The following is an 8,895-nucleotide window of genomic DNA, read 5'->3' as shown; positions in this document are numbered from 1 at the left end:
ACACGCAATTTACGTCACGCACCAATTTATGTTACGCAAAAGAGAGTGTCCTTAAAATAGTGTCATCTCTCCAAAAATTTTAATGATTTACGTCACGCATTATTGCGTGCCCTTAGATTAGTGTCTCAAGAAAAAAAATTAAAAACATGGAGGGCGCTTTATCTTAAACGCGCGTCATCTGTACTTGTCGCTTTATAATTTTAATGAAACGTTGCCTCGTTCTTTCTACCTTCTTTCTATCTTTTATCTTCGCAATCGACTCTCCTTCTCTGATACTCTCTCCTCTAGATCTCCCTTCATTCTCTACCTCCTGTCTCTCTGTAAATCCTAAGCCATCACCACCTCCCTTCTCTCTAGCACGTTCTAGGGAGATCTACAAGCTTCCGTTTCTCTCGTTTTCTCTCAACACAGTACGTACGAGGTTTCTCTCGTTTTCTCTCAACTCTCTCCTCTAGATCTCCCTTCATTTTCTACCTTCTTCAAAGCCGATTGTTTTTACGATTTTCTGGATCGTAATTGAGTTATGTCCAAGTCGAGGGTTTCACCAAGCACCTGCAATTGCCGCCCCAGTGAATAGTGAGGCGTTGGAGACGAGGAAAAGCAAAAGTAAGCAAGGAGTGAACAACTGGAAAGATCATGAGTTTTCTGATTATACAAGGAGGTTACTTGAGACTGTTTCTAGGCTAGTTAGGATTATAGAGGAAGTTAGTTCAGGCAATGGGGACTTGAAGAATGTGGAAGCGGCATTAAAGGATGTGAAATTGAAGAAAAAAGAATTGCAATATGAGATTATGACTCGACTTTATGCAGAGTTAAGTGTTTTGAGGGGAAAGAAAATGGAATTGGATAGAAAGTCCGGGGACATTCTTGATTCCATGATGAAGTCTAAGAGAGAGAGAAAGATAGGGTTCTGGAAAGAAGTGGGAAAAAGACGACCAAGGAGCATGTGCTGGCAGAGTTGGATGAGACTATTAGCTACAAAGAGAAGGAGTTTATGGAGACTTCATAGGAAACAGATGAGATTGAGGATCAGAAACAGATATTAAAACAAAACTGTTGGAAGATGCTGAATTTGGTAAAGAATATGTTGCTCAGAAACAGGTAAGATTTCCTAAAAGAATATTCATATTTCATATTTGCACGTAGTATTTTGATTTATAGATCTTTACTATCAAAATTGTAGGAAAGAATCCTTTTGGATCATGATAGAGTGTCATCAAGAACTTGGTATAATGAAGAAAGAAAAAGGTGGGAAATTCAACCTATAGCTATCCCATATGCTGTGTCCAGAAAACTAGTAGAAAATGCAAGAATCAGACATGATTGGGCTGCAATGTATTTAACACTAAAGGGAGACGACAAGGAGTTTTATGTCAATTTGAAGGTTATTCTTTTTTCTCTATATATCTTGATCATACATCATTGTAGAATCTGACATTTCAAGATTCTAATTCAAATTTTTTATGTCAGGAATTTGACATGATGTTTGATGATTTTGGAGGAGTTGATGGGTTGTATCTAAAGATGCTTGCCTCAAATGTTCCAACTGATATTCAGTTGATGTGGATCCCTTTTCCAGAGTTAGATATCCGCCAACAATTCCTCTTTCCAATACGTCTCTCTCGCCAGCTATTAATTTGGTTAGGAAAATTTAATCTTAGAGATTTATCCGCTGTTAACATGATCATTCACTGGGTCCATAACATGACCAAAAAGATTATGGCTATAATCGTATTTCCTATTCTGGATTTTGTAATTCCTTACCAGGTAATCCTTATAAGTTATAACATCTTGCATGAATTTATATAATATGGTGTTACTGTTAATTAAGTTTATTTAATGCTCTGCTTTTTCATACAATTGGAAGAGACATGGTTGGATTTAAGTAGGTATACAGCCATGAAAAAGTTTCTGAATCGGAAGATAAAGGCAGAGCGGGAAGTTAAATCCCTAAACGAAGGAGGGGAGTTCAATTGGTGTTTTTTGTTTGCAGTTAGGACTTTTATATATGGATATATTTTATACCAAATATTCCGATTTATAAAAAGAAAAACACCCAAGATTGGGTTTTGGCCAAAACGCAAAAATGTGAACATGCAGAAGCTACGAAGGCTGGTATGATTCTTTCTTCTAGAAGTTTCTCTACATTTAACCACATACTTTTTAAAATGTCTTATTCAAGATCACATATTCATGATCTTTATGTTGCTATGCAGAAATACTTTTTCCGGGCTAGATTGCAGAGAGCAAAAGCTAAAAAGAAGGAAGGTGTTGACCCTATCACCCATGCTTTTGACCAGCTGAAGGTTGATACTTGAACCCAAAACACATGATGATGATGATACTTTCTTTTCTCTTATTTATTCACATGACATGACACTTTCTTTCTTGTTATGTAGAGAGTGAAAAATCCTCCTATACGTTTGAAAGACTTTGCAAGTGTCGAGTTCATGAAGGAAGAAATAAATGAAGTTGTGGCATTTTTACAAAATCCTCGTGCTTTTCAAGAAATGGGTGCTCGTCCCCCTAGGGTATGTAATATGTAATATGTATGTTATTTTCCGTTTCTGTAAATTGTTATATATATATATATATATATATATATATATATATATATATATATATATATATATATATATATATATATATATATATATATATATATACTGGTTTATTATAGAAAATGTTGTTATGTGGTTGAATTACAGGGAGTTTTGATTGTAGGTGAGAGGGGAACAGGTAAGACTGCACTGGCTTTGGCTATAGCTGCAGAGGCTAAGGTTCCAGTTGTTGAGGTGAAGGCCCAACAATTGGAGGCTGGTTTATGGGTCGGGCAGAGTGCATCCAATGTTATAGAACTCTTCCAAACTGCCCGAGATCTAGTAATACTTTTTGTGTTCATTGTTTCTTTTATGCCTTTTATGAATATTTGGACCAATATGAATCTATTTGTAGGCACCTATGATCATATTTGTGGAGGATTTTGACCGGTTTGCTGGTGTATGTGGCAAGTTTATACATACTATGAAACAGGATCATGAGGCTTTTATCAATCAGCTACTTGTGGAACTTGATGGGTAACTCTCTAACTTCTTGTGGAACTTAATTAAATTCTGATTCCATTCAAGAATTCCCCTTCTGATCATGCAGGTTTGAGAAACAAGATGGGGTTGTTTTAATGGCTACAACACGAAACCTGAAACAAATTGATGAAGCTTTACAGCGTCCTGGTTGAATGGACAGAATATTCAATCTTCAAAGACCAACACAAACTGAAAGGGAAAAAATACTTCAAATAGCTGCAAAAGAAACCATGGACCCTGAACTCATTGACTTTGTTGACTGGCAGAAGGTATAATAAACTCACGTTCAATGACATCATTCTTTTTTCTTCTAATACGTCACTACCTTTTGTATTCAGATGGCTGAAAAAACGGCTTTCTTATGTCCTTTTGAAGTCAAACTTGTTCCCATGTCCTTGGAAGGCGCTGCCTTTAGGACTAAAGTCCTTGACACAGATGAACTCATGAGCTATACTAGCTTGATTGCAGTAAGAAAATATTCCAGCTTTAATCATTTATGTGCATACTTTTTCTCTTTGTGCTGACTATTTCACAAACTTTCAGTGGTAGTATTCCCACATGGTTAAGGAAGACAAAACTCGCAAAGACAATGGGCAAAATGGTGGTTAATCATCTCGGGTTAACATTGACCAAGGAGGATTTGCAAAATGTGGTTGACTTAATGGAGCCATATGGTCAGATAAGCAATGGGATTGAGTATCTAACCCCCTCCATTGATGTAAGTATATTGCTATTTGCTAGTTCTATTAGTCAGTTTGAATGTTATTTATATGGATTTTTCTGTTTTAGTGGACAAGAGAGACAAAGTTTCCTCATGTTGTTTGGGTTGCGGGCCGTGGACTTATAGCTGCTCTTTTACCAAACTATGATGTGGTTGATAACTTATGGTTAGAGCCTTTGTCTTGGGAGGTATGTATTTTATTTATTTTTAATTCTTGTACGCATTTACTTTTTTGTATTTGTTTGTCAGTAAAGAGTAAAGAGTTGTGGTTTTGATTCAGGGAATTGGGTGCACGAAGATTACAAAGGCTAAAACGGAAGCTTCCAGGTTTGAAAATATGAGTCCGGATCATATCTTGAAAAGAAGCTTGTGTTTTGCTTTGGGTCCTATGTTGCATCCCAGATGTTGCTTCCATTTGGAGAAGAAAATATTCTTTCTTTATCTGAATTGAAACAGACACAGGAGGTTAAGTTTTATGCCCTTTTTTTGGTCTTTTACTACATGATATCTGTTAACTAAATAGTTTGATAATATATGGCATTCTACTCTACTTAAAAACAGATAGCTACAAGAATGGTGATTCAGTATGGGTGGGGCCCAGGCCCTGATGACAGTCCAACAGTTTATCACCATGGGAATGCAGTGACTGGTTTAATCACGTGGAAGTAGGGTTGGGTTTGCGATCCATAATCGTTCAATATACATCTTAGAAGCAATTTGGTTTGATTCAACTTAGCTTTTACAAATATGTTGATGAGGTAAGTTTTAATTTTTAAACCCCTCTATTAACCATCACCATAATTGTTGTAATATGCTTATCATGTGATTTTGGATTTTGGTTTATCTTGTAGGCAGCATCTGAGCGTATAAAGGCTAGCGTGGAGCCAAATCTTGAACAATATAAACTAATGGTGTTGTCTTATTTTTCATTTTCCATGTTTACCCTTAGCACAATGGCCCCACAATTTACAGGTTAGGCTAATTGATTGTTTTACCATTTGCATTTATCATTTCATTTGTTTTCATGTTTCTTAATTCTTTGATTATGTTCTCTGCTTGCTTAAGATGATTCCACATTTTCTTGAATCTTGATTATTATTTGTTTATTTGTTTAGGAGTTTCTATCATTGAAAATTGACGTGAAGGAATAACAATGAAGATAGAAATGAATTGGGATGGAATCGCTAGTATATTACTTGATATGAAGACTAGACTAGGAGGTGAAGGAATAACAGGTAATTCAATTTGCTTTAATGTCGAGTGCTATTACTGGAATAATTGGCTTTAACTTTATTTACTATTAACAAACCATATCATTAAATCTTAATCTCTTTTGTTGTTCAGGAAAAAAATATTACTTTACTGGGATTATCATTGTCAAAGGAAATCAAGAGTGCGGTTTTTAAACAAACATCATCTATTACAACATTAGGGCAGGTGCTATTTTGAACTTCATGAGTGTTGATTTGATAAAATAGTTTAAATTTACCTTTTTAGTCTAATGTTTCTTTATTCAGTACAGGACAATGATGGAGATAAATTATATGCTACCAAAGTTCCATGATGTTAATGGTATGCCAAGTCACTATCTTTTTATTTTTTGGCAACAAAAAAATATAAATCTTTCATCTGTAATTTTTTATACTCAACAGTTGTAGTTTATTTTTACAGAAACTACTGTCTTATTTGGATAAGTTGGTTTCTTGTGATCGTCCTTCTGGAGGTCCCTTATGGTGAGTGGTTTCTTAATTTGTACATATGAAAGATCAAAAACAGTTTTGTTTAAATAAACATTTTTTTTAAAATTTTTGAATCAGGATTGGAATTTTAGCATTCCACTTGGCACTAGTAAACAAACCCCAACACCCTTTTGTTATCTTGACTTTTGCATTTTCATCATTTAATGAAATCGCTAATTTAAATACATATATGTATTTAATTGTTATTAGGATTCCGTTAAGTGCCACGTACAACAACTCGAGGGTCTTCGTTTCCAGTTCATTGATTCGACGCTTGCACACAATTAACGGTGAGTTCATACCCCTATATTTTTCCAAAGTTTTCAATGTTTTCAGGGGGAGGATACAAGTAAAAGCACAAGTAATCTTGTGTTTAAAAATATAATTTGGTTTATTATATTTTCCTATCACTAGTATACATTGAACATAGAACTTGCATACATGGTAAACATCGTCACTACTAGACTTGAAATCAGTTTTACAAAACATGTTAAAATACAAACATTACAAACACAGTTTTTAGAACAGAGGAAACAAACTTATGAATTAAGAAATAAAATATATTATTTTATAAGGATTCATAACAAAAAGGGTTTTCATAGTATTATTCGTGGATTCGTTGAGAGAGCCAACAGTGTGAGACGCCTTGTAACCAGAGTCTCCTGAGAGGGAGAGCGTGAGTTTGTGTATAGATCTATACGGGAGTGACAATCCCGCATCCTGACTATTAGCTACAGTCAACCTATGGTGACAAACGTCATTTTTCACGACGTACGTCCGAGTACGTCGTAATGTTGATCGTCCATAGTATGGTTATAAGAATCCACAGGTGAAACAACGACTCGTTCACATAATAATACACCTAACAAACAGTCACTAGGGTTAGTAACTATGTGATAACTTAGTATATACACTAGGGTAATATGAAATTAACATCCAACTTGCAGTGGGATGTGTGATCTCCGCCTCATTTCCTGTTCCTTGTTTGGTTGTGGGCTTAGGGCAGAATCACCTAATCGACTGTCTGTTCGATCCAGATTTCTATAACTCGTATGTACTAAGTGATCGCAGGAGGGTATTCACACTACGACATTCACACTACGGTATTCACACTACGGTATTCATACAAAGGTTTTCATACAAGGGTATTCACACTACGATATTCATACAAAGGTTTTCATACAAAGGTTTTCATACAAGGGTTTTCATACAAAGGTATTCATATTGGTTTTCAAACAGAACAATGCTTAACAACATAAGTATGGTAGATGCTTATACTATTTGGTTTGGAACAGATAATTCAATAACTTACATTTAGGGAAAATATAGGATTTTCCAGGGTAAACATTAGTACTCTTCAAACAATCGGTTATTCATTTCACTAATGAACATTCATTAATAATTCTGTAATTCCTTAGTTTATGCATCCAGGCTATGTGTGAAGAATATCCGACAAACCATGGAATGTGTGGTTTCCGCCTCATTTCCTGTTCCTTATTTGGTTGTGGACTTAGGGCAGATCCACACAATCAATCGTCTGTTCGATATTGGTTTATACATAGCTAGTATGAGCTAAGTAGTTATAAAAAGAATTGGTTAATCATACATTCAATAAGAAAATAATGGATTTTCTTGAGGAACACTTTCAACAGATATCAAAGGACCAATACAGTTAACTTTGTAAGTATCTACTGAATACTTCAGGATTATGTACATAAGGATCCGACAACCAGTGGAATGTGTGGCCTACACCTCACTTCCTATTCCTTGTTTGGTTGTGGACTTGGGGCAGAACCACACAGTCGATTGTTCGTTCGATCTGGATTGTATATGATTTGTATACACTAACTACTCGCAGGAGGAACTGGTAAGAATCATTTTTACTTAAGGTTTATACATTCATTACATCAGAAAATATAAGGTTTTCTGGAGAAAGATAACGCACTTTTCAAAGGAACATAGAACAGTTTTTCCAAAACAAAATGTTATGAACTCACCAGCTTTATGCTGATACTCTTTCAAAACCTACTTGTATTCTCAGGACATTAGTAGACAGGTACACGCACCGGGTTCAAGAAGATGGAGTATAGTAGTTCGAGTCTTTACTTATTATTTACTTTTGGAGTCAATCGTGTATGATTCAAATGTAATGTAAACACTATACTATTAATACGATGGTTGTTGTTGCTTTGATTACTATTATTCAATTGTTGTGATACTACACATGACGTCCTCCGCCCCCGAACGTTTCCGCCGTTTCGGTTTGGGGGTGTGACAGATTGGTATCAGAGCATTGTTTATAGTGAACTTAGTATATCAACCAATAAAAGATATACAACTATAAATACAATGGGGCCGGGGTGCTCTGACTAAAAGTATACTTTTAAATTATAAGTATTTTACGAGAAGTATACTAATAAGCATACATACTAAGAACAAGTATCACAATAAGAACAAGTAAAAACAAAACAAACAAAAGTATTTAGATGTTGGACACTACAGTCAAACCTAAGCAGTTATTTAATCATATCTGGAATAAATATAATCTGATCAACTATATTTATTTGAGATACGACCAACATGTGTTTGGGGGTGATAGTGGTGTTGCAACGAGTCTAAAACTTACCTAACTCCATATACAAAAGTATCCTTAGAACAAAACATAAATATAAAATACTATAGGAGTATTTTAGGCACTATAACAAACTTGAAGGAGAACTAAAAGACCTTTACTGGCAGGTCTATAGTTACGAAGTGCATGCTTCCAGGGTTATATATAATTGGGATCTTATAGACTTAGAATTGGTGATCTTCGCTCTACTACCTGTTCCTTGTTTGGTTATGGTTTTGGAGTGGGATCACCTATTCGAAGGTCTATTTGATCTTGGTTATATACAGCTTGCATGCACTGCGTGACTATAGGAGGACCCAGTTTGGATCATCAATAACTATAAGAAGAAATGTTTACTTAATCTCATAAGATTCTTTAGACATCCCCATTCTCGCGCGAACAACCTAGATAGAGATAGCCACTCCACTACAATCACCAACAGAGAAGTCAATGAGGAATAAGAGAGGGTTCATAAAGTGGGTTCTGAGAAGGAATCATACGAGGAGGCAAATCTCCCATCAGGAGGTGATGGAGATCTGTGGTAGAACCCAAAGCATGAAACTACAGTGAATAGGAAAACCATAAGAAAGCCCAGAAACAACAAACCCTCGCAGCTGAATTCAGGACCATCATAACTAGAACAGAAACCCCTCCCGAGGCGCTCAAGGTGATAGAGCACCATATACGTCATACTAATAACTAACTAACACTATGTGTTAGTGATTACACTGCTCACACTAT

The 8,895-nt window shown here is 35.5% G+C and overlaps 1 pseudogene across 1 annotated transcript in view; it reads left to right on the top strand.

The window, feature by feature from the left end:
• Nucleotides 1-203: 203 nt before the first annotated feature.
• The window catches only part of LOC145127786 (putative inactive ATP-dependent zinc metalloprotease FTSHI 5, chloroplastic), a 14,657-nt pseudogene continuing 5,965 nt past the window's right edge, over nucleotides 204-8,895 (top strand). Inside the window, exons 1-22 of the transcript XR_013716472.1 lie at nucleotides 204-410; nucleotides 456-1,101; nucleotides 1,184-1,384; nucleotides 1,471-1,767; nucleotides 1,870-2,115; nucleotides 2,217-2,306; nucleotides 2,400-2,531; nucleotides 2,709-2,882; nucleotides 2,956-3,077; nucleotides 3,151-3,352; nucleotides 3,422-3,549; nucleotides 3,618-3,801; nucleotides 3,873-3,992; nucleotides 4,085-4,269; nucleotides 4,366-4,562; nucleotides 4,656-4,776; nucleotides 4,920-5,039; nucleotides 5,149-5,241; nucleotides 5,327-5,376; nucleotides 5,476-5,537; nucleotides 5,622-5,652; nucleotides 5,754-5,833. The product of XR_013716472.1 is annotated as a putative inactive ATP-dependent zinc metalloprotease FTSHI 5, chloroplastic (transcript). The remainder of the gene's footprint in view (nucleotides 411-455; nucleotides 1,102-1,183; nucleotides 1,385-1,470; nucleotides 1,768-1,869; nucleotides 2,116-2,216; nucleotides 2,307-2,399; nucleotides 2,532-2,708; nucleotides 2,883-2,955; nucleotides 3,078-3,150; nucleotides 3,353-3,421; nucleotides 3,550-3,617; nucleotides 3,802-3,872; nucleotides 3,993-4,084; nucleotides 4,270-4,365; nucleotides 4,563-4,655; nucleotides 4,777-4,919; nucleotides 5,040-5,148; nucleotides 5,242-5,326; nucleotides 5,377-5,475; nucleotides 5,538-5,621; nucleotides 5,653-5,753; nucleotides 5,834-8,895) is intronic.

The sequence above is a fragment of the Lactuca virosa genome, chromosome 7, assembly GCF_052849685.1.
Source record: "Lactuca virosa cultivar CGN04683 chromosome 7, Lactuca_virosa_CGN04683_v6, whole genome shotgun sequence".
In the NCBI taxonomy this organism is placed as follows: Eukaryota; Viridiplantae; Streptophyta; class Magnoliopsida; order Asterales; family Asteraceae; genus Lactuca; species Lactuca virosa.
This window is presented reverse-complemented; position numbering and strand designations above follow the sequence as displayed.